We start from the raw sequence: 25408 nt of genomic DNA, 5'->3' as shown, positions 1-25408 counted from the left end.
ATTCAATCAGTCGTTTTTCAGAAAGTGGGCAGGTTGATAGTTAAATTACCTCACCTTCAGTTCTCTCTCTCCAAAGACTCAGGCAAGAAATGGCACATCTGTGTTTTACAGGGGGAAAAATTAAGAAGAAAGAGTTAAAGGAAGCCTCAGTGTTGAAACACTCATTTCAGCTGAAATGTCTAATTAAGATTGTGGCGTCTTGATGATTTAACAGATCCAAAAGCAATGTTTTCTTACTGCAACTGATCATAGTTCAAGGCCTGCTAGCCAAGCATGAAGTTTCGTTAATGAGAAATATAAGCATAGAGTCAGGCCTCTGGATACTGCTATTAAAATGTACCTAATCACATTCTTTAAGCAGAATTGGATAATCATGATGAACTGACTTTTTCACTTGGAAGATGAACCCTTCCATTTGATACACTGGCTCATAAGTAATTTAACTCAGAGCTAATTGATACAAAACATCATTGTCCCTAAAATTTACAATAAAAAATAAGCTGTAAGCATTAAATATTTTTCTTTGGAATTGACTCTGCAAGAATGGAAGGGTTTTCCCATTCTGTAGTTGACTTTTATAGCCTCTGAAGCATTAAATGTATAATCTTCCTGTGAAACGTGGCTGAGGCTGGTCTGGCTTACAGAGTTGACTTGATTATCTGCCACCTTGTTCCTCCTTCCAGGCTACCCCAGTTTCCACAGGAGAGACCACCTGGCTCCTACTTTACCGGCATAGACTCCCAACCCTTCAGCAGGATGAGAGCCTACAGGGTTCTGAAAGAATGACCCCACCTACAAATGAGGGTCAAGATATGGGGACACAGTAGAGTGGGGAGGATAGTCTTTTGGGTTTTGCCCTCAGAATCGCTAGCTGGGATTCTATTCAGAATGCTCTGTAATTTACAGGGTGTTTGTTGATGCATAGTAAGCAAAGTGGGATCATATATGATGTCTAATGAGATAGAGGTTAGGAATATAGGTATGAGCAATACTGATTATCGATCAGAACTGTGTCATGATTGGGGGCGGCGGATAAGTATACAAAACTTACTTACAGAGTATATTTCACTCTATTGGGAAAGAGTAAAATTTTGTTTAAGGCCCCTTTCCTAAACGATCTGTGGTTTCACTGACCCATTTCGCAAGCATTTACCGAAAATCTCTCCATGCCAGTCAACTCTGTGCAGACTGGAAATGCCAAGACACAGAAGACATAGTCCCTGCCTTAAAGAAATTACAGTCTGAACCATTATGCTGTATACCAGAAACTGACACAACACTGTAAACTGGCTATCCTTCAATAAAAAAGGAAAAGAAATTACAGTCTGAGAGGCAGCAAAGCAAATCCGGGCCTAGAGTACATCGTGTCAAGCATTATAATATCAGCCTGTGTTCGCTATAGCACTTGCTTTCTATTAGGTGCATGTTCTCAGCACTTTAAATACACACCTCATTTAACCCTCACCATGGTTCCAGAAGGAAGGCATTTGTATTATTTCCATTTTACAAATGGAAAAAACCAAGCCCTCTCCCCCTCCCAGAAAAAGGAGGTAGAGTAGCTTGCTCAAAGTTGCATATCCTGGGCAGTATTTGAACCCAAGCCACTTGGCTCCAGAGTTCATTCTCTTAATCACCACACTCAACAGTTAGGAACATGGTGTGCTTGGGAGCTGTAGGAGTTCACAAGTGGAGCATCTAAATAATTCGAGCAGGGAAGTCACAATGAATGTGACGGGGGAAAACCAGCAGGTGTTAGCTGGAACAAAGAACTCTGTCTGGTAATAACTCAGTACCTCTCTGTACAGTTCAGAAGACAGAGTAAAGACACACACTGAGAAACATACATACATATATATATATATATATACACATGCATACATATATACACACACGTATGTGTGTGTTTTAAAGAGTCAGTTGGAAGTTAGGAAGAGAAGGGAGGGCAGAGCACACGTCTGCAGTGTAGCTGGTGAGAGAGAGGAGAAGCCAAGCACATTACACCTGAGCCTTGGTCCCACCTGAACAGATTTCCTAGTTGAGGAAGGGGAGTTCAAGAGGGGCTTGTTTGGCTAAACCACTGGAGTTCTAGCATTTTCTACCTATTTCAGAAGAATCTCATCAGGAGAGAGCTAAGAATCAATAAGCCCACAGGTTAGGAGGGGCGGTGATTGGAGACCAACGCCTGGGCACTTCTGGGAAGCCTCTTTCAATGACCCACACTCAAATCCAGGTGTAAATGTTGACGCTGGATTCCCACCTATGGCGTCCACATCAGAAAGCTTCTCAGAGACCACAGTTACCCTCCAAGGGCACCAGGACCTACAGACCTTCCAAGAATGACTGCAATACCAGGAGCTGTGGCTCACCAGGGGTTAAATACTTACAATCCTGGAGGGAACTGCGTGCCTTCCGAGGAGCAGGGGGTGGGGGGTCAGACTGCCCCGGGCGGTTCTTGTTGGACATGGAGAAGGAGGAAATGATTAAGGAAGAACTGTGGATAACCAAGATTTGCAGCTTGAATATGTATGCGCAAATAAGGTCATTCTGGGGAGTGTCTGCTTTAGTCATTTCACTCTGTGAACCCCTTGCCTGGAAGCCAGAAAAGGATTTAGGTCCACACAGCCTGGACTCACATCCCTTAGCAGCTGAATCACATGTTCCTGCTTCTGTTCTGGGGTTGGACCTTGTCCTGTTTCTATTCATTAGGAGGGACATGAGTCCCTTAAAGGCTTAAATATTTAATTTCAGTAACAAGGTAAAATGAAAGAAGGGGACCTCTTTCTACGTATGAAAGACCATTAAACTCAGGTTTCAAATTATCTGATGCTAAATAAAGTGTTTTAATTTTCAACCAGAGTGTATTGGGTATGAGTCTTGAATTATCCTCCTGGCCTCTGGGGCCCTGCTTCCCTCCAGTTTTAGTGTAATGATCCAGTCACCAGCCCTCAGAGGAGAAGACACTTTGCTATCAAGCCTCAGAGATTTCTTCTGTTTGGTTTTAGGTCACCCTGTATAAGTTTGGGCTTTTCCTCCAGAGAAATCTAAAGGCCTGGGAGCCAGAAATCCTGTACTTACCTGGACCCACTTCTTCTCTCCCTATTTATTTCTTCTGATTCATATTCACTCAAGCACCATCAAAGTGAGTTCCACTTCTTCATAAAGTTAGTAAATTTATTTGTTGTTTTAGTCCAGAGGTCTCTGAGGTGAGTGCATACTCCTCACTGAAGGGCATACAAGACGTTCCATTGGGGTATTCTAATAAAATATTAAATTTTGTATTTATTTTATTTTTGTGTCATTCTTTCTTAATCTATGTGTTTCAAAATGTACATAAGATATTAACACACATGTGTATGCATATATATACATATATATATCTATGTTTGGGTGTGTATAGAGTACTTGCTCAATTACTTAGAAGGGGTGTACAGTCCAAAGCATTTGTAGATTACTGTCACAGCCTAAAAGATGTGACCTCACACCTTTTGCTCATCCATTCACTCATATATCCGATCATTCTTTCATTCATTTACTCTGCAAATATTTAGTGAGTACCTTGTATGCAGCAAGCCCTTGCTGGGTGCTAAGAAGATGTAGATAAACAGAGCATCGTATCAGCCCTTGGATAGCTTATTGTCTGAGGGGAGAGGCAGAACTTCAAACATAAGTACAGGACAAAATGATACATGCTAAAAACAAGGGTCTGTACATGGCACTCTCTGAGCAAAGAGGAAGGAACAGCTAACGCTGAATTGAACAAGATCAGGAAAGCAGTTATCACAGTGACATCTCAAGGATGAAGTTCTTTCAAGCAGAAGGAGCCAGGATAAAGGCACAGATGCCTGAGAGCACATGACACGATGGGATAACAGCACATCAGCACAAGCCATTTGAAGTGTGTACAAATTATGTATGAATTACAATGCACCTGAGGTGGTGGGTGGGGGCCAGAATGGCGGGCGGTTAAGTGGTAGGAGCTGGAAGTGGACCCGGATCACCTGAATCCCTATACATACATATGCTCCAGTGTGAATTTCACCTTCTAGGTCTCGCTACAAATAAGTGTGACCCACAGGCCAACACTGTCAACACCACCCAGAAGCTTATTAGAAATGCTGAATCTCAGCACACGCGCACACACACACACACACGGATCTACATTTTAACAAACTCCAAAATCAAAATCTTCATTTTAACAAGATCCCCAGGTAACTCGTCTTCATATTAAGTTTGAGCAGCAAAATGCAGATACAGTGAGTGGCAGGCAGGGGCTCAGGAGTCCAGGTATCTGGGTTTGCACTGGCACCATCGCCTGTGTGAGTGGAGGCAAGTGTATTAACTCTTTGTGCCTCACTTTCTTCATTTATAAAATCACCAATAGAATTTTCTACTTTCTAGCATCAACGTAGTGATTAAGTGAGTAATCCATTTAAAAACAAACAAGAAACCTTGGCCCATAGCAAATAATCAGTGAGTATGAAATACATGTTATTATTTTTCCATTGCTCACATATTCAGAGCTCTTCTGTCTCCTTTGTGCTTGAGGAATCCCACCGTGCTGTGCCCATTCAAAGAGCAAAGATACTCTTTGAATGACAGATTCTGAGCTTAATAATCAAGCCAGTGCTGATGACCACCCTGCCCACTTTCAGAGAACGAATTACTTATCCCTAAAAACAATTTGCAATTTTTGAGCACCTGTGATGAGATGAGGTGTTAATGGAATTTACAAACATTTTGATCTTAACAATGGAAGTATTGTCCCCATTTTTCTGATGAGGAAATTGAGTCTCTAGAAGTTAAATAAACTGCCGATGGTCATGCAGTTAAATAGCAGACCTGGGATTCCGCCAGGTGTGTCTCACCCCAAAGGCCATCATCTTTTCAACAAGCTCATCTGTCTTAGAATAGAAAATTACTCCCACCATAAACCTAGTATAGTAGCTAATGACTTACAGTACCATCATAGGACATGTGTTTTTAATTAAAAAATAATTTGAAGCTCACAGAAAAGTAATAAGAATAGTAGAATGAATACCTGTGTACCTTTCACCTAGATTCACCAACTGTTAACACGTTGCCACCTTGGCTTTACTTCTCCCTCTCCCTCTCTCTCATTTGAAATAAACTGCAGGACATCATGTCCTTTTATTCCCAAATACAACAGTGTGCATATTTTCTAAGAACAAGGATATTTGCTTACATAACCAACACACAGTAATCAAAATCAGGACATTTCACACTGATACAATACTATTATACAATCCATAGGTATTATTCAAACACTGCCTATTGTCCCATTAATATCTCTTTTAACAATTATTTTCAGCATTCACAACTGAATTAACTATTATATATCATACTTATCTCACTGTAGAAATTATATATGCCTTTTGTAGAATTCTTGGAAATTACAAAAATAATTAAAAAATAAAATAGCAATTGCAATCACATAATTTCTTCTAGAATTTTGTATGTGCATGGATGGGTGTATGTATTTGTAGACTTGAAATCATATTATATAAAACTATCTTTCTCAATTAACATTATATCCCAAATATTGGGGTCCCAAGTATCCCAAATATTTTCCTGAGGCTAAAATCTCTTTGTAAATAAATGTTTAATAAATGCATATTTCATCATATTTACCTCATCTTTCCTCTGTTGTACGCACTGAGTTTCTATTCAATTTTTTCTTACACTTAGCACTGTAGTGAACACTTGTACACATTATATTCTAACAATTAGAATAAATATAATAAGTCTCAGCAATTTTAAAAGGAGAGCCACTCTTTTGTTTTAGATCCTTTAAGTAAAAATTTTTTTCATGTCTTAAAGCTTAGGCTTTACACAAAACCTACTGAAATAAAAATATACAAACAACCACTTAAGATTTAAATAAAAATATCTAAGAGGATTACATAACTAATTTGACATTTTTCCTTCTCCTCCAGCCATTTGTTCCAGGAGTTCAGGAGTAAAACTACTACAGAAGGACTGGGGTTCCAAATCCAACCCAACATATAACCTTCCACTGGCACAATCTATAAGAAGCCTCCGGTTCATACCAATAAAAAGTTCTGTTTCCTCCTGACTTTATACTTGATGTAGCCTTAATAATACAGACTTGGAATTGCCTAATTCTTTATCAAGCTTCTCAGTTACAAACAGCAGAAACCAACGCTGGATAACTTCAGTAGGAAAAGATATGATGGGACATAAAACTCAGAAAACAAGAGGTGAGAACATGCATTGTCAAGGTCACAGCACAAAACAGCAGTTCCATTCGAATGGTGCTGGTGTCTCCATTTTTGGACACCTACCACAACAGCTTTACTCTGGCCTGCCACTGGCATGAGGAAAACTCTGTCTTTTTCCTATGTGTTTATTCACATCAGTCCTTCAAAGTTAAAGAACTTAAAGAACTGCGTTATAGCATCTGACTGTTCTAGCACTGGATATATGACATGCCCTAGCTTCTGGTAAGAGAAGAGGAAATATCTACCTCCTTTAATTTTCAGAGTGATACTCTGGTTTCTCTTCAGATCATATAAATCTTTCAACTTTTTAATTTCCAGAGTGATGAAAAACTTAAAAGAAGGAACTTTGAAGCTGAACAGCCAGAAATACCACTGGAGGCCACTGCCTTGTTTACATATAATACCTGCATAGCGTTTATCATTCTTCTGATTATTATACATCTATTAAAAATTGTTCTGCTTAATAATTGTAACTATCTCTCATGCATTCAGAATACATCTAAATTTGGTCTGTAACATCCAGCTTTGTTGTAGAAGATCTGAAGTCAAATTCCCCTTTATTGGCAAAGCCATCACTGTAATACTCAGGATTTTAATCACTTTTGGAAAACAAATGAAATTGGAAAATTATAATTTTCTTTGGGTGGATCTAAAGCCTCATTCCTTGGTGTCCTTGGTGACCCTGCCCAGAGAGAGATGCAGTAGACTCACTGGTACGAAGAACACACAAGGATTTATCCATTCTCTTCCCTGTCCCCAGCAACAGTCCTATTTCTCCTGGATAATTAGGTTCAAGCACCTTATTATTGCAAGGAGTTGTCTCCCAGAGAGTGTGACAACTCAGTCTTCCAAAGGCTATTCCACCATACCACATGGCTTGCTACTTCAGAGTATGTGATAAGACGATGGACACCATGGGTAGCAGACCATTACCTTGCTTATTTCCTTGTACAGTGAGTCACTTGTTCAGGAGCAAATGCTGATTGATCAGCTATGTCAGTGCATAAGACATTGAGGAAGCCCACAGATGCTATTAATGGCAACAGCATGATGGACAAGGAGAAAAAATCTAAATCTAAAAATTTCCATTTAGTGAAGAGAGACTGTATGCCACTCTAGGATGAAAATAAGTCTAGTAAAATTAACAAACGAGCATTATCAGCGACTGTCCATCACTAGGTATGTTGCCATAACTGAGACTCAGTGCTGGTCATGATTAACTGGGTAGTGGCAGAAGCCAAATCAAATCTGAAGAGGTTAAGTCTAAGTTCTTGAGTAATGCATAAACTATGTTGCTGCCTCTGTAGACATTTTGTTCTTGAGCTCATTAAGCAAGAACTGAGAAAGGAGATGGCTGATATATTCCTAATCACTGAGAGCTTTGCATTGAAAGCCTTTTGTGGGCTTTCGCATGGGGCACAAATACTCTTTATATTCTGGGCCAATTCTGGGAAATCCACTCACACAACTTCCCCAAAATTCCTTGACATGAATATTCTAATCTTGTTCTCATCATGTCCTAAATCACCTTGACAAGTCATTTTCCAAATTGGATCGTAAGAAATACTGTTTGATGTTGTATTCTCTAGGGAGACTTCCCTTCTCCAAGGGAAGTTGTGGGAGGGCCCACTGACTCATACATTGGTTGAGGTCATGGGATCTTGTGAGTCCTAATGAAGTCAGTCATTTAGATGGCAAAGAACAAAGCTAAAGCCATATGATATTAGAGAATTGTCTAAAAAAATTTTATAGAATATTTAAAGGTTACTTTCCATTTACAGTTATTACAAAATATTAGCTATATTTCCCATGTTGTACAATGCATTCTTGAGCCTATCTTACATCTAACAGTTTGTGCCTCCCACTCCCCCACCCCTATATTGCCTGTCTTACCCATCTCCAGAGGTATCTCAGATGAAAGTAGTTCTCTGCTCTGAAAGTCATGGTTTTCCTCTAGAATTCTAAGGGTCTATGCTGACACTTCCCTTTTGGGTCTTTCCAAAGACTCCTTACAGGATCCTTATTCATCCCAGGTATCTCCAACACCACCGGATCCATTGGATCAAATTAGTCAAGTAGTATGTCAGCTTGGACAGCTATCCTGAACTTCTCGTGTGTCCCACTCAAAACAGTGTTTTAGCTCACATGATACATGGGTTAGAACATGATTCACAAGTGTGTTATATGCTGCCTCTGAAATCCTGAGGCCCAGCAAGCACTGGGCCTCGTTCTCAATGACAGGATAAAGAAGGTGCAGCAGCTTGTCTTTCATCTTAGAAATGATCTGTGCTCTAAAGTACTGAACATCTCCAGCTACATCAGTGTTATGGACACCTTAATCTTCATGCAGATAACTTCTTCACTCTGGCATTCATATGCCTTGTTAGGATATCCTAGGATTGGCCACTAACTACCAACTGAGTTAACAATATGATGTCAAAAATATAGTGGACCAGTGTGATATCTTATGGATATCAAGATAATTCGAATTTCCAGAGACTGTATTATGATAGAAAACAGAAAGGCTTTTATAGGCCTGAGATACACAGGAGAAGGTGTACTGCTGTCCCTGTGATGTAAATGCACACTTCTTTTCATCCTCTTACTAATGTGTATCCAGAAGAACGCATCCACAGCTGCATACTGAGGTCGAGGCTGTGTTGGCCTATTCAGTAAACATACCACATCTGACACACCAGCTGTATTTGAGGTTATCATCTTGTTAAATTTAAAGAGCCCATTACCATCTGTCAAGATCCATCTGGTTTTTCATAGGCAAGAAGGGCTTGTTGAAAGGGGACAGAAAAAGGACTACCACCCCTACACCATTCAAGTATTTGATGTTGGCACTGATTTTGGAATTTCCTCTGGGAATTATTAGCTCTAAACATGTCATGGGGGCTCCATTTGGCCCTTCCTAATATAATGACCCTTAATTTAGAGGTAAGAAAATAAAATTGAGACTTCTACCAGTTGTTAATTCTATCAATTGCAGTTATGTATTTAAGAACTGATGAAATAACTACATGTAGATGTGAAGCCCTAATGAACTTAGTCTGATTTGTGCCAAAACTCCATTTATCACTTTATCTCCATAAGCTCCTACTCTACCTATGGGACTCAGATAGCTTATCAGATCCCCTGGTATCAAATTCACATTTTGTTTAATAGACCCCCAAAATCTAGTCATTTTCCTTTTTTCACTGTAAGGTTACCTTGGCAAAGATATAAAGATTCATTTCAGGAAGGATTTGAGGAAATAGGTAAATATATATCTACATGCATGTATGTATGTATGTATGTATGTATGTATGTACGTATGTATGTATCTATCTACCTACCTATCTCTCTCTCTCTCTTCATACATCTATTGATCATCTGTCTAATGATGTTGTAGATCCTTTGTTTGATTTTATTTCTTTATGGTCACCCAGACTCCCTTTCAATCAGGGGGCTCTCTGGTTCTATAAATTGACTCAGGTCTCGAAAATTTTGTGAGTCTTCTTCTATTCACCAAAGCTAGTTTTTCCTGATTATATAGATCATGCAACAACTTAGCCAGCTGCCTATCTGTTTCAAACTTAGGAACACCATGACTAATCACCATAATAGAAACCTGCAGATCAAGGCATCCTTACGTTCTACTTCAGCCTTCCTGCCCATACAGCAATGATATAGACCTTGCCTCTGATAGTTAAATGCAGCAACCTCTTTCTGCTTTCCCATAATCCCATCATCCCTGTTCATGCTGGGGGTTCAGCAACTCTTGGCCATCAGAGGACAGTCCCAATCAAGCCTCTCAAAGACCCCCTACCAATGAGATCTTTACTGCCTTAGTGAATAAAATGTTCTTGTCCTCAGTTTTTATCAACTTCAACTCATCAAAGTCATGAAACAATTTGTAAGATAATTAATGTCCCTGAAGAATAACTTATGTAGCACAGACTGAGACAGATGATTTAAACTTGAGGTAAGATTATGTAGATGTACTGATAATTCTAATAGGAGGAAGAAAAGTAGTTGTGATGTTCTTAATGAGATAGATGAAACATTTGCCAGACACACATGGCCAACCCACTAAGTAAACTACATCAGGATTGGCAACTGCAATTGGAATGACCATCTGATTCAACTTACAATAATCTATTGCCATTCTTTGAAGCCCATCCATCTCTGACATATGCCAAACCTCTGCTGTTTCATGTCATTGATAGCAGCACTATTCTTCTTGATTTTTCAGAAACAATTTGCTAGTTGGTTAAATAAAAGGAACTTCATGGACATCTGTTCAGTCCATTCTTATAATTGCTAAAGATAATTGTTTCAACTCATATAGATGATTATTCCAACACATAAGAATTGGGAAAAAAAAAAACCTTAGTAAAGTTTTAAAAGCCCAGTGAGCATTTGTAAGATGGACTTGAGTTAAAACTAGACTCGAACTGCTGGAAAGCAATGACATCCTATGTTCCCAGGATTAGTACAAACTCAGAGACATTGTTTAATAATACCCAGACAGCCAGCACATTTATCCTGGTAAACAGTTACAGGTCCCTTTGTGGAAGGCTGGAGGAAAGATTTCTCTAGCTTTTGATACTGTTAGGGAATTAGTTGGAAGCCATATGATAAATTCACTGCAAAATTCCTATGCCCTGAAGTCCTTTACATTATATCAAGCAGTTTCTCACATCTAAACGTCACCCAGAGTGGGCAAATACTGAGTCCACATTTCAATCAACCAACAACAAGAACAAAAAAATCAGAACCAGGGCCAGTTCTTGAAGTAATAAATTGAATCCAGGATCTCAGATGAGTTTACTCATGTCAGAGAATTCAGGTTGATCTAATATTGCAGGATACCTTCCCAGGTCAAGCTTGTTTAGAATCCATTTGCACATATTTCCCTCAATTCCATACTCTTATAAAGCGCAGATTTCTGTCATTCTTCTGTTATATAATCATTCTCCTCATAGTTCTGATGTTGTAATTGGTACCTTAGGGCATCGTGAGTTCTGACTCAATAGCTCTGAAAACTGATAGTTGAAGGAATTACAGGGTCACCAATAAAGGGATAAAGAGCCTCTTCAAACCTAGGGGAGGGGACCTCTTTGGCTGGCCGAGGACAAGAAGCATGGGTTTGGAGTTTGCATATCCTCAGAGTACTCTGAATCCTACTATAAACCCATGTCCTTGTGTCTGGCATGCAGATCTGTCTTGAGCAATGCCTCAACTTTCATGTAGGAAACCGAGTGAGACTATACATTCAAACGTCACTGACATTCAGCAACCAAGGAATTAATTTCTTTATCTATTTTTTGACTACCTCAGGTTTGCTGCAAGAGTTAAAAGGTGTTCTGTTTGCTTTTTTTTTTTCTTTAACCCAGTCAACGTGGAATCTTTGTGTAGTCTGTCTTTGAATAAAGAATTTAGGCCTCCTAGAGGAAAATATAGGCAAAACATTATCTGACATACATCTCAAAACTTTTCTCCTAGAAGAAATAAAAGCAAGAATAAACAAATGGGACCTAATGAAATTTACAAGCTTCTGCACAGCAAAGGAAACCATAAGTAAAACAAGAAGACAACCTACGGAATGGGAGAAAATTTTTGCAAATGAAACCGACAAAGGCTTGATCTCCAAAATATATATGCAGCTCACACGACTTAATAAGAAACAACCAAACAACCCAATCCAAAAATGGGCAAAAGACCTAAGCAAGCAATTCTCCAAGGAAGACATACAAATGATCAATAAGCACATGAAAAAATGCTCAATATCACTAATTATCAGAGAAATGAAAATCAGAACTACAATGAGGTATCACCTCACACCAGTCAGAATGGCCATCATTCAAAAGTCCACAAATGACAAATGCTGAAGAGGCTGTGGAGAAAAGGAAACTCTCCTACACTGCTGGTGGGAATGCAGTTTGGTGCAGCCACTGTGGAAGACAGTGTGGAGATTCCTCAAAAGACTAGGAATAGACTTACCATATGACCCAGGAATCCCACTCCTGGGCTTATATCCACAAGGAACCCTACTTCAGGATGACCACTGCACCCCAATGTTCATAGCAGCACTATTTACAATAGCCAAGACATGGAAACGCTTAAATGTCCATCAAGAGATGACTGGATAAAGAAGAGGTGGTATATTTATACAATGGAATACTATTCAGCCATAAAAACTGACAACATAACACCATTTGCAGCAACATGGATGCTCCTGGAGAATGTCATTTTAAGTGAAGTAAACCAGAAAGAGAAAGAAAAATACCATATGAGATCGCTGATATGTGGAATCTAAAAAACAAAAACAAAAACAAAAAAACAAAGCATAAATACAAAACAGAAACAGACTCATAGACATAGAATACAAACTTGTGGTTGCCAAGGGAGCGGAGGGTGGGAAGGGATAGATGGGATTTCAAAATTGTAGAATAGATAAACAAGATTATACTGTATAGCACAGGGAAATATACACAAGATCTTATGGTAGCTCACAGAGAAAAAAATGTGACAATGAATATATATATATGTTCATGTATAACTGAAAAATTGTGCTGTACACTGGAATTTGACACAACATTGTAAAATGATTATAAGTCAATAAAAAATGTTAAAAAACAACAACAACAAAAAAAGAATTTAGGGACTTGAGCTTGTCATCCTCTTTCAGGAACAAGCTGTTGTTAGAAGCAGCCATCCCTCCCCAAAGACACTGAATTTCTAAAGTTCTTCCTACTGATTTGTTGTAGCAGTCACCTGGTCATCCAAAGATCCTGGGTTAGTTGACCACAAGTGATAACTGCGTCTTCCCATTGCAAGTCACAAATAGCCTGAATACTAATCGATACCATCTCAGTCAGGATTCTTGACTGCAAAGTATAGAAACTGACTCTGGATAACCCAAGAAGAAAGAGAAAATTTCTGAACAGGTGTTGGATAGCTCAGAGAATTATGAGAAGCCTGGAGAACCAGGCTTGGGGAAATTAGCAAAGATAAAGGAAGGCCAGAAGTCTTGAGTTCAGCCAAGGTGTCCCAAGATCCTGTTGGAAAGGATGCAGCCATCTCCACTTTGCCAATGGACACTCACTCCCACCGCTGCTGTTATCACCACCACCAGCCACTAGCCACAGCTGACAAATCTGTCTCAGTTCTGCTCTCATCCTCTGTGAACAATATCTACTGTCTCTGTGTCTTTGTGCGACTTTCTTAGGATTCACAGTTCCAGGCTGGGCAAAATCTCTGTCTTCTTCTCTGATCATCTGAGATCCTCTCATAGGCAAAGGTTTGCCTTATATGCACATAAACTCACAATTCCTGAATCAATTCAATTAACCCACCTTCAGTGGTGTTATGCTAGCAAGAATGTGGAACATTTCTTGTTTTCCAGCCAGAAGAGTGATGATCCAGCCATTGAAGTTTCCCAGCCAGACCCAATCACTTTAAAAATTGCCCCCCAGCTCAGCCAAGTGCCCTGAGCCAAGCATCAAAGGAACATTTATCAGTATTTTTCCCAGGTCTACCTCTTTGAGGGGAGTTCTCCACTCTGTGAAGTGGAACTTCTTTCTGTGGTCCTAAACTTCCCACACTGACATTTCAAAGGGACGTCCCTTGCTCCTGCGTGTTCTGTGTCATGTTTGTGGGGCTGTGGCAAGCACGGTGGGGATACAGCTCATTGAACGCTGCAATGTAGGAGTGACCCAGAGGTCAGACTAAATGCTGTGACAGTCCCAAAAGGGCTGTGCAAGGGACTGGGACTTAGTAAAGCCTTTTTTCATCCAATCTTTCCCATGGGACGTAGATTTAAATTACATTTTTTGTCAACTTTTATTCTCTTCCCAACTTCTCTGTTTGTTTACCATAAATTAACAAAACATCCCCGAGGAAAGGTCTTCAGGGTGTCTAGTACTACTGAAGACTTTTTGTAAATCATTAGCCATGGTACTCTCTTTCTGAAAGAACCTATATAACTGGGAAGAAGTTTCAGCAGGAACTTTCAAACTCTACAGGGCCACGTCATTCCTAACTCACAGCTGGAAAATGAGGCAACTCTGACATGTCATCCCCTCACAAGAAACTGAGTCTTACTCAGCTGCAAAGAATATGGATATGATTAGAAAATTAGCTGGAAAAGAGGTCTGTTATTAAAAACTGAGTCTTTATCTGAATCATTGCAACATTAGAAATTTAGTTGGCACACTGATTTGATATGAAACATTACACTTTGGCTATTTCAAATTCAAATGTAAAATGCCAATAAAAGAGGGGAAGAATTTTACTCTAAGTTATATACTCAGGAGGAGGAAACATACCTTGGCCTCATTAATAATCATATTTATTCACCTTCTATGAAAGAGTAACTACTGTTCTCTGGGAATGCAGCATCTATTCCTTTCAAAAATCGAGCAAAAAAAAAAACACCCCAAGCAGATGTTCTTCCTATAAAATGTTGGTTGAGGAAGATCTGTGTTAACATTTTAATCATTCCACACTTTTACACAATATAAAAATGGGTTGAGTATCCACGGAAGAGAGGACGCTGAATCACATTTCAGAATCACAGCAAGGACAGAACTGGATGTGTGCCTCTCCAAGAGCCACGTCACCAATCTTGCTGGTGAACCCTCTCCCCAGCTACTTTTCCAAGGCAGCAAAGCAGGGTGGAGGAGACAGAAAAATATTAGGTATGCATAATATGAGCTGAAGTGCAGCCAAATAGCATCCTTCCAGGGTATACTCTTGCACGCTGGCACTCTGAAAGATGCAATTTCTCCATTTCCAAAACTCAACAATTTTTCAGCTGCACAGCGTCGTTCCAATAAAACACTGGTATTTTATTCATCTCTTCCTGAAGTACCATGCTTTTATTTTCTAGGCGTCTCTAAATCACATCAATTCACAAAAGATCAATTTCTTGCTGCTCTAGTCAAATCAGATGTTACATGCACATACACACACACCACGGTTTTTTTTTTCTTTCTCGTGCCTGTTAGTCGTAGATTAGAAATTTGTAGTCTGAATCACAAAGCTCCCTAGAGCAGGGACCACGGCTAATAAATGCATGGGATGTATCCAGTATCCCTCGTCCTCTCCAGGCTCAGGTTGCTTCCCTTCACCCTACCTTCCAGCTCCCGGCTCAAACTGTCTCTACCCCAGGGGATTCTGCCTTTGTTAGAGAACCCTTTTATATCTCATCTTAGAAATTATTATTTGTCAGAGTTTACACCAGTGTGAGGGTGCTGATAATCATCAAAATGTATCTCAAATGTAACTCTCTTTTGTATTTCATGTGAAGTCTTAGAACTGAAGGAACCTCAGAGATTTTGTAGTTCAACCAGCTCATTTTACATGTGGGGAAACCGAGGCTACAACAACCAATCAGGACACACAGATCCCAGGGCTCATGCTATGAACTGCATTCTCTTTCCTCCGCTTCAGGGGTAAGCAAACTTTCTAAGGGCCAGACAGCAAATAATTTAGGCATTGCAGGCCATATTCAATGTCTGTCACCTTTTTTTTTAATACCATTTAAAATTACAAAAACCTATTCTAGGTTTTAGAGCCTTACCAAACCAGACAGCAGACTGGATTTGGTTCAGGGGCTACAGTTTGCCAAGTCTTATTCTATTTCACAAGACACATATCAGCCGTCAAAAATAAGAGGAATGTTTTCATTCTCATGGGCCTGTGGAGTGGTCGGAGTGATTTTGCTCCATGTGGCTCATTTTGGGGGCCCCAACCAGAGGGACAATGACTTCTTGGGGCATGTTCTCATCCTGAAGGTCAGAAGATCCCAAGGTGGGTGACAAAAAATGTGCAATGTTAAACTGCCTTAATTGTGAACTTAGACTCAGAATTGCCAAATTGTGCCCTTACCCTGTGCTGTCAAAGCACACGGCACACGCCCAGCCCCATATCAACAGAGCAGGAAAGTACACTTATGTGTTGGAGTCTGTGAGACAGGAGTGACTTTCTGTGGAATGATCATCTAAAACCAAGGACAGGATTCCAGGAAGATGGAGTTGATGGTGACATAGTTTTTAATCTCCCTGAACACCGCCCCCCCATAAAAACAGACAGATCAACTAAGATGGAAAATCAAAGACCTGCAGACAAGGTACTCCCATATACCCCCAAATGTGGCAACCATCAGACTTACGTAATTTAAGCCCCATTTGTGGAACAAAGCAGAAGTAGGGCTATAAAGCTTCCAATGATTCCAAGAAAAGGAGAAACTCAAAGTATCAAACAGCTACTCATTGAAGAGTACCACAGACTAATCCCAGAGCATCACCTGTAACTGGAAAGAGTTCTATATGATCCAACTCATGAAACAAGCTTATAATGAGGTCCACAGCTACTATGGAGCAACTTGGGCCCCATAAACTCTTAAAATGAATCCCTTTCCTGGGCAAAACTCTTTATTAATGATTAATTTCTGGGAGTAGAACCCAATTTTTGAGCAGCACAGGGATAACAGGAGCAAGGAAAAAGAAGGTCCAGATAAAATTGGGGAACAGCAGAGAGCGATCTCAAAAAAAAAAAAAAGATCTCTTTTTAAAATTCATTTGTGTAAATAATGAACAATTGTATAAACAATTTCTTTTTAAATTTTTAATTAATTTGGGGGTAGGCAATTGGATTTGTTTATTTATTTATGTTTAGAGGGAGTACTGGGGATTGAACCCAGAACCTTGTTGATGCTAAGCATGTGCTCTACCACTTGAGCTATACCCTCCTCCTGAACATTTGTGTAAACAATTTCAACTCTAGTTCTGCTTTCTGGGAGGAACTACCACCCATTCCTTTCCTTGGGCTGCTGTAATAAACTAACACAGAATTAGTGCCGTAAGGCAACAGAAATTTACTCTCTTCTTGTTCTGCAAGCTAGAAGTCTGAAATCAAGCCTATGTTCCCTCTGAAGGCTTAGGGACACATCCTTCCTTGCCCTTTCCTAGCACCTGGTGGCTCCCAGAACTCCTTGTTGTTCCTTAGCTTGTGGCACCATCACCTACTCTCTCCCCCATCTTAACATGTTCTTCTCTCTCAGTGCCTTCTCTGTGTCTGTGTCTCTGTGTGTCCTCTCTTCTTATAAAAATACCAGTCACTGGATTCAGGGCATAATCACCTTATCTTAACTACATCTGCAAAGACCTACTTCCACAGAAGGTCACATTCAGGAGGTACCAGTGGTTATAACCTGGATATATATTTTGGGGGAACCAAGTCAACCCACTATACCCTTGACTGTGCTTCCCCTAGTTTTTTCCTCTGGATCTTTTTTGTCTCTTACCTTCTGAGGCTTCAGTGGAAGTGGGTATTGAGAGTATGTATTGTTGAACGAGGCCTCAGACAGTGAAGAAAATTCCCTTAGGAGCCTACTCCTAAGGCAACTTCTTTTATAAAATGTTTTGTGCACACACACTGTGGAACAGAGCCGGGAACACTGCTGCTTCTTTAGTAGGAGGATATGCTCATGACTCTAGCTAGGCAAAGATTTGTATGATTATAAAAAAAAATAGAAAAATTTGATATATTACAGTCCATTAGAACAAAAAACTTAAGCTCATCAAAAAACATTAAGAAAATTTTAAAAGTCACAGACTAGAAGAAAATATTTGCAATACACATATCCGACAAACTACTCATTTCCAGAATGCAAATCAACAAAACAGAAAAACAATCCAATTAAAGATGGGCTAAAGACTTGAACAGATACTTTAAAAAGGAAGATACATGAACAACCAGTAAACCCATCAATCATCAGGGAAATTAAAAACACAAAGAGCTACCTTATATGTGTCAGAGTGGCTAAAATTAAAAAAGGATGAACTACATCATTGTTGGTGACCAATTGGAAGTGTTAGTTGGAACTGTCATAAAACAATAGAACCACTTTGAGAAACGTTTGGATGCTTCTTATGTAAAAGTTAAATATTCGTCTGCTATGACTCAGCAATTCTACTCCTAGGGATTTGCCCAAGAGAAATGAAAACATAGGAGCACAAAAAGGACTTATACTAGAATGTTCTTAGCAGCCTTATTCATTATTCATAATATCTCCAAATTGAGGGGGAAAAAAAAAAACAAGTGTCCACCCATAGCAGAGCTACTTAGCAATAAGCGATGAACAACAGATATGAGCGATGGCCTGGATAAATCTCAACATCATGTTACGATCATAGTGTGTGATTCTGTTTCCGTAGAGTCCAGCAACAGGGAAAGGAAATCTGTTGATGAGAGTCAGCAGATGGGGAAGGGCATGGTAAGAGGTAAGCAACAGATTAGAATGTGGGTCAAGGGAACTTTCTGGCAGGATGAAAATGTTATGCATCTTGTTTGGGATGGCATACAATGGTCAAAACTTACTATGCTGAACATTTAAGACCTGCACACTGTATTTTAGGTAAATTTTACCTTCCCTAAAAAAATCAAGCCCAAGTTTCTTCAGGTGGCTTGGAATGCTTGCTAATACCTAACTTTTATTTCTCTCTCTGACTTCATCTTTCATTTAAACTCTGGGCACAGATTCAGGGCTAATCTCAGACATCGATATTTGCTTTACAAATCTCCATAGTTTGATCCTTAGATCAAATCCAAGTTCTAATTCTGCTCTCTTGTTTCCTTCCTTCCTTTTTACTTTCATTGATTCATTCAATCAATACTATTCTAGGCACTGAATACACAGTGGTAAACAAGCTAAAAAGAAAAGATCCCTGCTTTCCAGGAACACATAGTCTAGGTGGAGAAACAGATAAGAAACAAGTATAACACTTCTGGAGACTGATGAGTGATATTAAATGAGCAAAGCAGTCTTATAACGACTAACTGGTTGCCAGGGAAAGTATTATTTAAGGTGTTGAGGGAGGACGTTAGGGAGGGGAACTTGGAGACGGTGTTGATCAGGGATTGGCAAGGCAGAAATCTAGGGGAAGAGTATTTCAGGAAGAGGGACTAGGAAGGGTGCAAGTCCCAAGAGAGGAATCAGGTCTGAGTGTGTGAGGAAAGGACACGGGAAGTAGAGAGCCAACCAAGGGAGCAACAGGAGAGAGAGGTGGAGGCCAAATTATGCAGGAGTTTGGATTTCATCCACTCATTATAGGTTTAAAGCAGAGAAGAAGCAGGATATGCTTTCTATATTAAATGATTATTTTGGCAGTTGTGTGGCAAGCATACTTTTAAGAGGAAGCAGTTAGGTTAGTAAGAGGCTCTTGTGGAAATCCAGAGAGATGATGATGGTTTGGACCATGACATGGCACTAGAGATGGGGGCTCATGCACACAGTAACTAGATTGAGAGAATCTTGCTCAGGCCTACAGAGAAGGCTGTTCACAGACTTTGGACACGACTTCTAAACCTATGCTGATCACTTCCTTACTTTCTCTGAAATTCCCCAGTGTATCAGTTAAGCAGGGTACATCTTAGTCCTTTGGGTCCGCTGTAGCAAAGTGCCATAGAATGGGTGACTTCCAAACAACAAACACGTATTTCTCACGTTTCTGGAGGCTGGGAAGTCTAAGATGAAGGCAAGAGCAGATGTGGTGTCTGGTGAGAGCCTGCTTCCTGGTTCCCAGACAGCTGCCTTCTCACTGTGTTCTCATGTGGCGGAAAAGCCAAGGGAAGGCCCTGGGGTCTCTTTTATAGGGCACAAATCCCATTCATGAGATGGTTCTACCCTCATGACCTAATTACCTCCCAAAGGCCCCACTTCCAAATACCATCACAATGGGGACTAGGATGTAATATATGAATTTGGGGGAGACACAAGTAGTCTAGAACAGGTCACAATGGTACCATGCAACCAACTATGCCAAAACACGGTGACTTAAAACAACCACCACTAATTCTCGTTAGTCTGTGGGACATCTGGGGATTGGCCCATGACAGACTGAGCCTTCTGTGCATCTGTGGCTCAGCAGGGGAAAGGGGGCAGCTAATCTAGCTGAGCTCCAGCTGAGCGGCTTGCCTCTGCTCCCATGACTCCCACCTCCCCCTCGGAACCAGCACAGGCATGATAGAAGTGTCCTAGTCCAAGCGCAATCACACAGGCGCTTTAATAAAGCCTCCTCTAGTGTCACGTATCACCCTATTGGCCAGAGCAAAGCTCAAAAGCCTAAACAAGGAATCAAGGGGCCGGGAATGTATTTTGCCACTTTATAGGAGGAACTAGAAAGTTACAGGGCACAGGGCATGGATATAGGGACAAGTGAAGGTGTTCTATGAAGGCATCTGCCACGCTCATATTCAGGTTCCCACCTTGGGCCACGAGAATGGCTGGTCAAAGGCAGTGGCTCTTTCAGTGCGGCTGCCCCCTCCCCATTTCTATGTGGATAGCTCAAGGCATGAGTGTTATTGAGGCTGGGTTTGAAGCAGCCACTGCTGCCCAGTAAGGAGGATGCTGCTGCTGCTGCAGCTGCCTCAGTCCCCAAGGATAGGTTCTAAACATGGTAGTTTATTAATATTAAAGATGGCACCTATGACAAGAAAAACGGATACAGCATTCAGTAGTAAAATTGAGTGTGCTTCCTAGAGAATGTCGCACTGCAGACAAATGCAAACTGGGAATACGAATGGGGCTTCCTGAAACAACTCTATAAAGTTAATATTGTAAGCAACGCTGTCAACTTCAAATATTGAGTGCATGTGAGCCACCATGTCTACGAGCTAAATGACACCTGCAGCTCATCTGTCCCCAAGTTGGTAAGACTAAAGCTACAAACTGAGGTTCCACCAATTGCCCAGGTGTGACAAAGAGCCTGAGCCTTGTACTTGGCAGATAATCTCTATCCGGGGAAGGACATGACCTCACCCCAGGTGAGGGTCAGGCTGACAATGAGAGGATACTTTGGACACTGCCTGCATAGGTAGGAAGAAGTGAAGAAAGTTGGTTCTCTCCTTTGGGGAATGAGCTGTTCCAGCTCTTTATTTGTTTTGATAGCAAAGTTACGCATAAAATAATGTGTAAAATGGGTGCTACATAAACAAATCTTCACAGCGGCAGCAAGCTTACCAAGCATAAGGCACTTGGTTGAAGCAGCCAAGCGGCACACGCGTCTCCCGTAGAGCTTAACCAAATGGAGGAAGAATCCTCGCAACTGGCCTTTGTGTACGTGTGTGAGTGTTTAACATGCATTTCACAAACATTCGTTATTATATACTTGTTCTTTAGGAAACATTCTGCAAGAGCTGGTACTGGAAATAAAGGAAAAAAGGAGTGGTTCTGCTCTCGTGGGCAAGTGCTTTCTTCCAAGTGAGGAAGAAAAATGTGTAAACAGGTCATTTGGATGCTGGGTATTATCCTGTGCTATGTTTGTTAGTCTGTGTGCACCTCTGTGTTCCTCTGAGCAGCATCCTGCCTTATAAGCATGCTTGTGACTCCTCTTGGTTCCAAAGTCACCCCAAAATCCAATCAGTAAACTTTAATGGGCATCCCAGGGGTCATGAGCAGGGAAGCCAGGATTCTTGTTCTGTCTTGAGAGGTCATGAGAGGCTAAGGTGGGGAAGATTCTCCAGGCTCCCTCTACTTATCTTGCCTTCCTTCTTGAGGAAGGTCAGAGCTCTAGATGAGGAGGAGGGGTAGGGAGTGGGGAAGACTAAGAATTTAAAGGAACAAATGAGCCTCGTGCTTCCCCTAGCTGAAAAAAAAAAAAAAGCCCCTAAGCTCATATAGCCAGAAGAAGAACATTAAGTCAATGCCTGAGGTAAAGAACCCATAAAGACCTAGGGGTGGCCTCTGGCCTAACACAGTTAGGGGAAAGTTTCAACATTCCTAGTCATTGCAACGTAGCTCTAAGAGGAGGCTCTGCTCAGCGAAGAGTGAAGACTCTGCTTGTGCTAAGGTATTCACGCCCTTCTCCCAGGGACTGGGCTGTTTTCATTTGTCCATTCCCTGCCCCTAACTACAACGGATTGCTACCGGTGCCCTCGGCCCAGTGCCTTGGACAAGTTTTTCTTGCTCTGCCCTGATACAGATGAAGACTTTAGTTCCTTAGAGAAGGTGAGGTAGACAGGTCTGGGTCAACAGTGGCTGCTGCTTCCTCCCTCAGCTGGCACCACGGGGGAGGAATTCTCAGCAGCCTCCCGATTTCCCCTATGAGTGCCTGGTAGAGTTCTTGGAGAAAATCCTGCAAGCCGGGGTAAACATCCCTACATCTTCAGTTCCCAAGGATGTCCCATTAGCAATCTAGTCTGCATTAACAAATTTTAGCAATTTGTGAACAATTTCTAACTGCATCTTCTTACCCACTTATGTGACACCAACAGACATGTGCCCAGGTAAGCAAAAGCTTAGACCCTATTTTATCCATCTCTTCAGATGTTGGTTGGTTATTTGCCCTGCTACCTCAGTTTTCTGATGAGTTCAAGAAAAGCAATTAATTCTCAAATTAATTGTAAGGGTGGGAGCAATGCTTTTCCCAGCTCTCTACATCTCCAGCCTTAGCTACTGAGTGTATATTTGATCAGAGACTTCCTTCAATGTTTCTCTATCTGTGTCCAGAGATTTGGTTTACTAACAAGCGATTCTGTGTTCCACATTTCTCTTTTGCCAAAACTTCTGTTAGAATTTCCACCTGCCTCCCTCAAATAGCTAACCCCATGTGATGGCAGAGTTTTACAGGATGCTACATGCTGTGAATATATCATACATAGTGCTGGGTCAGAAAAGTAACACATTACCAGTTTTCTCTGAGAATCTGAAATCAGCTCTTAAAATGTCAAACATCCCTTTGATGCCCCACTGCACCCATATGGAACATTATAATTTTCCTACGAGGGAGGTAGAGGACACAAAATTTACCCATGTAAGTCAGTGAGATACTTACTAAATGCCTACTATGCACCTAGGGTGGTTTTAAGCTCTGTGGAGGGCTATGAAACATGACCCTTGTTTTTAAATTTTTGGACAAGAAAGGGCAATAACCCAGACCTCTAGTTACATGAATTCAAGTGCTCATAATGTTTGGGTGCTAAGAGGGTAACTAAAACTGTCAAACTTCCACTTAGGAAGACTCTTACTCCCATAAATACAGTCCAAGCTAGAGAGCCCCAGTATTTACCAGTAGTAGACAGGCTGCCCCTCATTTGCTTCTGATGTATCTCCTGCCTTCCCAGTTACTGATCCTATTTCACAGCTATGACTACTTGGCCTTTAGACGTAGCTTTGCCCCTGAATTCACTCTCTTTCAACAAAGAAGGAAATTAATACCTGCACTTCTCCAGTGATGATCTCCATACATCCAGCTTCATTTTTGCTCTAACCTCTGTGTCTGTTTCATGCTTTTCCTAGTTGCATCATCCCAGTGTAGCTGGCTGTCATAAAGTAGCCTTCTAGTATCTCTCAGTGATACATAGGTGCTTGGCACCACTAAAGCCCAAGACACCCTTTTCTTGCATCCCTCTCCCCCAGGTCGGTCACTGGGTGACATCTGGAGGCCTGGGAAGCAAAGCAAGTGTAAGTGGTGAGGACAGAGCCAGAGGTATGGGTGACATAGAAATGAAATACTATTTTGTGGGTTAGGAAAGATAATCTTTGGGAACCTGGGCTTCTATGTTGATACCCTATTATATGAAAACAAAGCCAGAACAGGAAGAGAAACAGGCACTTAGAGGCATGAGATTTGGAGTCATACTAATGTGGGTTCCCACCCAGGCTCCACAGGTGAGTCTACTGAGTGACCTTGAGCAAAAAACTCAATACCTCCATGTCTCAGTCTCACAGACTCCTATGAGGATTACATGATGTTTTACACAAAGCACTTGGCACATCATCCGGCCCATAAAACATACTCAATAAATTCGAACGACTGTCATAACTGATGCTGTAAGTGGACGTTGGCCACAAAGTGACAGGAAGGAGCCCAGTTCCTAACACAGTGAAGCCACAGCTGGAGAAATAAGGAAAACATGGTTAGATTCCTGCCCAGCTGATGTTAAACAGAGACTCTGGCTGTAACTAGATGTAGCCAAGGTGAGGCGTTTCAATAATCTGATGGTGTCTATTTCTGGTCCACATCCTTTTGTCAATGCAGAGGGAAGAGGAGACACTACTCTTCCCTGAAACTTCCTATACACCAGTCACCATGCTAAGTACTTATTATTTTCATTCTGCTTAGTTTATCAACTGCCTTTCACTCAACCTGTCCCAACGTTCACAGCAGTCCATGGAGGGTTAGGGGCACTGGTATCATAAACTCCTTTCCAAATACTCAGTTCTAAAAGCAGTTAATACCACCCCCTGAGCATGTATTAATGTGGGGACCCTGCCATGTGCATGTAGACATTCCCTTTCCGAGGGTTCCGGTAAGTCAGCTCCTGGGACATTCTGCCTTAAGGCATTGCTATTGTGGTCACATTCCAGCGTGATAAATAATCTGAACAAGCTTTCTCAGGTGCAGTATTTATGGTTCAGTTTGAAGCAAAGAACAGTCAGAGGCAAAGGGTAAAAACTAATTTACGGTAACATCACCAAGGATATATAGCAAATAGCTGTAAACAAGTATGTACAATATAATTAAAAATATGATAACATTATAAAATAGGATGATGGCTAGTTAGAGAGGAAGATCTATCAAGTAGGAATATGTGTATATCACTTGAAATATTGCCTCAATTATTTGAAGTCATCAGCTCAGGCACTTCATCTCAAAAAACAATCCTTACAAATGCAAGCTTCAAATGACAAACGCTGTTTATTTCCACACTTGGTTTCCTTTCATCCCATCTGCCCACAGGAATTTCCCTTCAGTGTCTGTTGCACAAAGAGCTGCAGGACAAGGATAATACTCAAATTTTTGAACTAACCAGTCTCATTCCTAACTCCTCAATGGATCTTAGCATGAGAGTCAAGTTAGAGACAGCATCCTTAAATCTCTCAGAGTAAAACACTCAGGAATACCCATGAACGAGAGCAAATGGGAAACATAAAAGCAAATGGAACGGTTCACTAAGAAACATAATGAACTTTTACTGATACCATTCCAAACGGGTGAACCAATTCTCTGGATGCAAAGGAGCTCAGACAATCACCAGGTAGTGTGAAAACCTGTAGCTTCCTCAGGATCCCACAAGAGAGAGAAAGTGGACTCCTACTGGCTGTGCTGTGTAGTTTCCAGCCCTTCACCTTTCTCAGCAAGGCTGTGTCA

General features: G+C 40.9%; 1 long non-coding RNA gene across 1 annotated transcript in view; it reads right to left on the bottom strand.

Moving 5' to 3' along the window:
- Positions 1–3081: 3081 nt before the first annotated feature.
- The window catches only part of LOC140686966 (uncharacterized), a 93807-nt gene continuing 71480 nt past the window's right edge, over positions 3082–25408 (bottom strand). The window contains exon 3 of the long non-coding RNA XR_012060973.1: positions 3082–3255. This is a non-coding gene — a long non-coding RNA (uncharacterized lncRNA). The remainder of the gene's footprint in view (positions 3256–25408) is intronic.

The sequence above is a fragment of the Vicugna pacos genome, chromosome 18, assembly GCF_048564905.1.
Source record: "Vicugna pacos chromosome 18, VicPac4, whole genome shotgun sequence".
Taxonomy (NCBI): domain Eukaryota; kingdom Metazoa; phylum Chordata; class Mammalia; order Artiodactyla; family Camelidae; genus Vicugna; species Vicugna pacos.
Note: the sequence above shows the minus strand (reverse complement) of the source record. Positions and strands in the feature narration are given on the sequence as shown.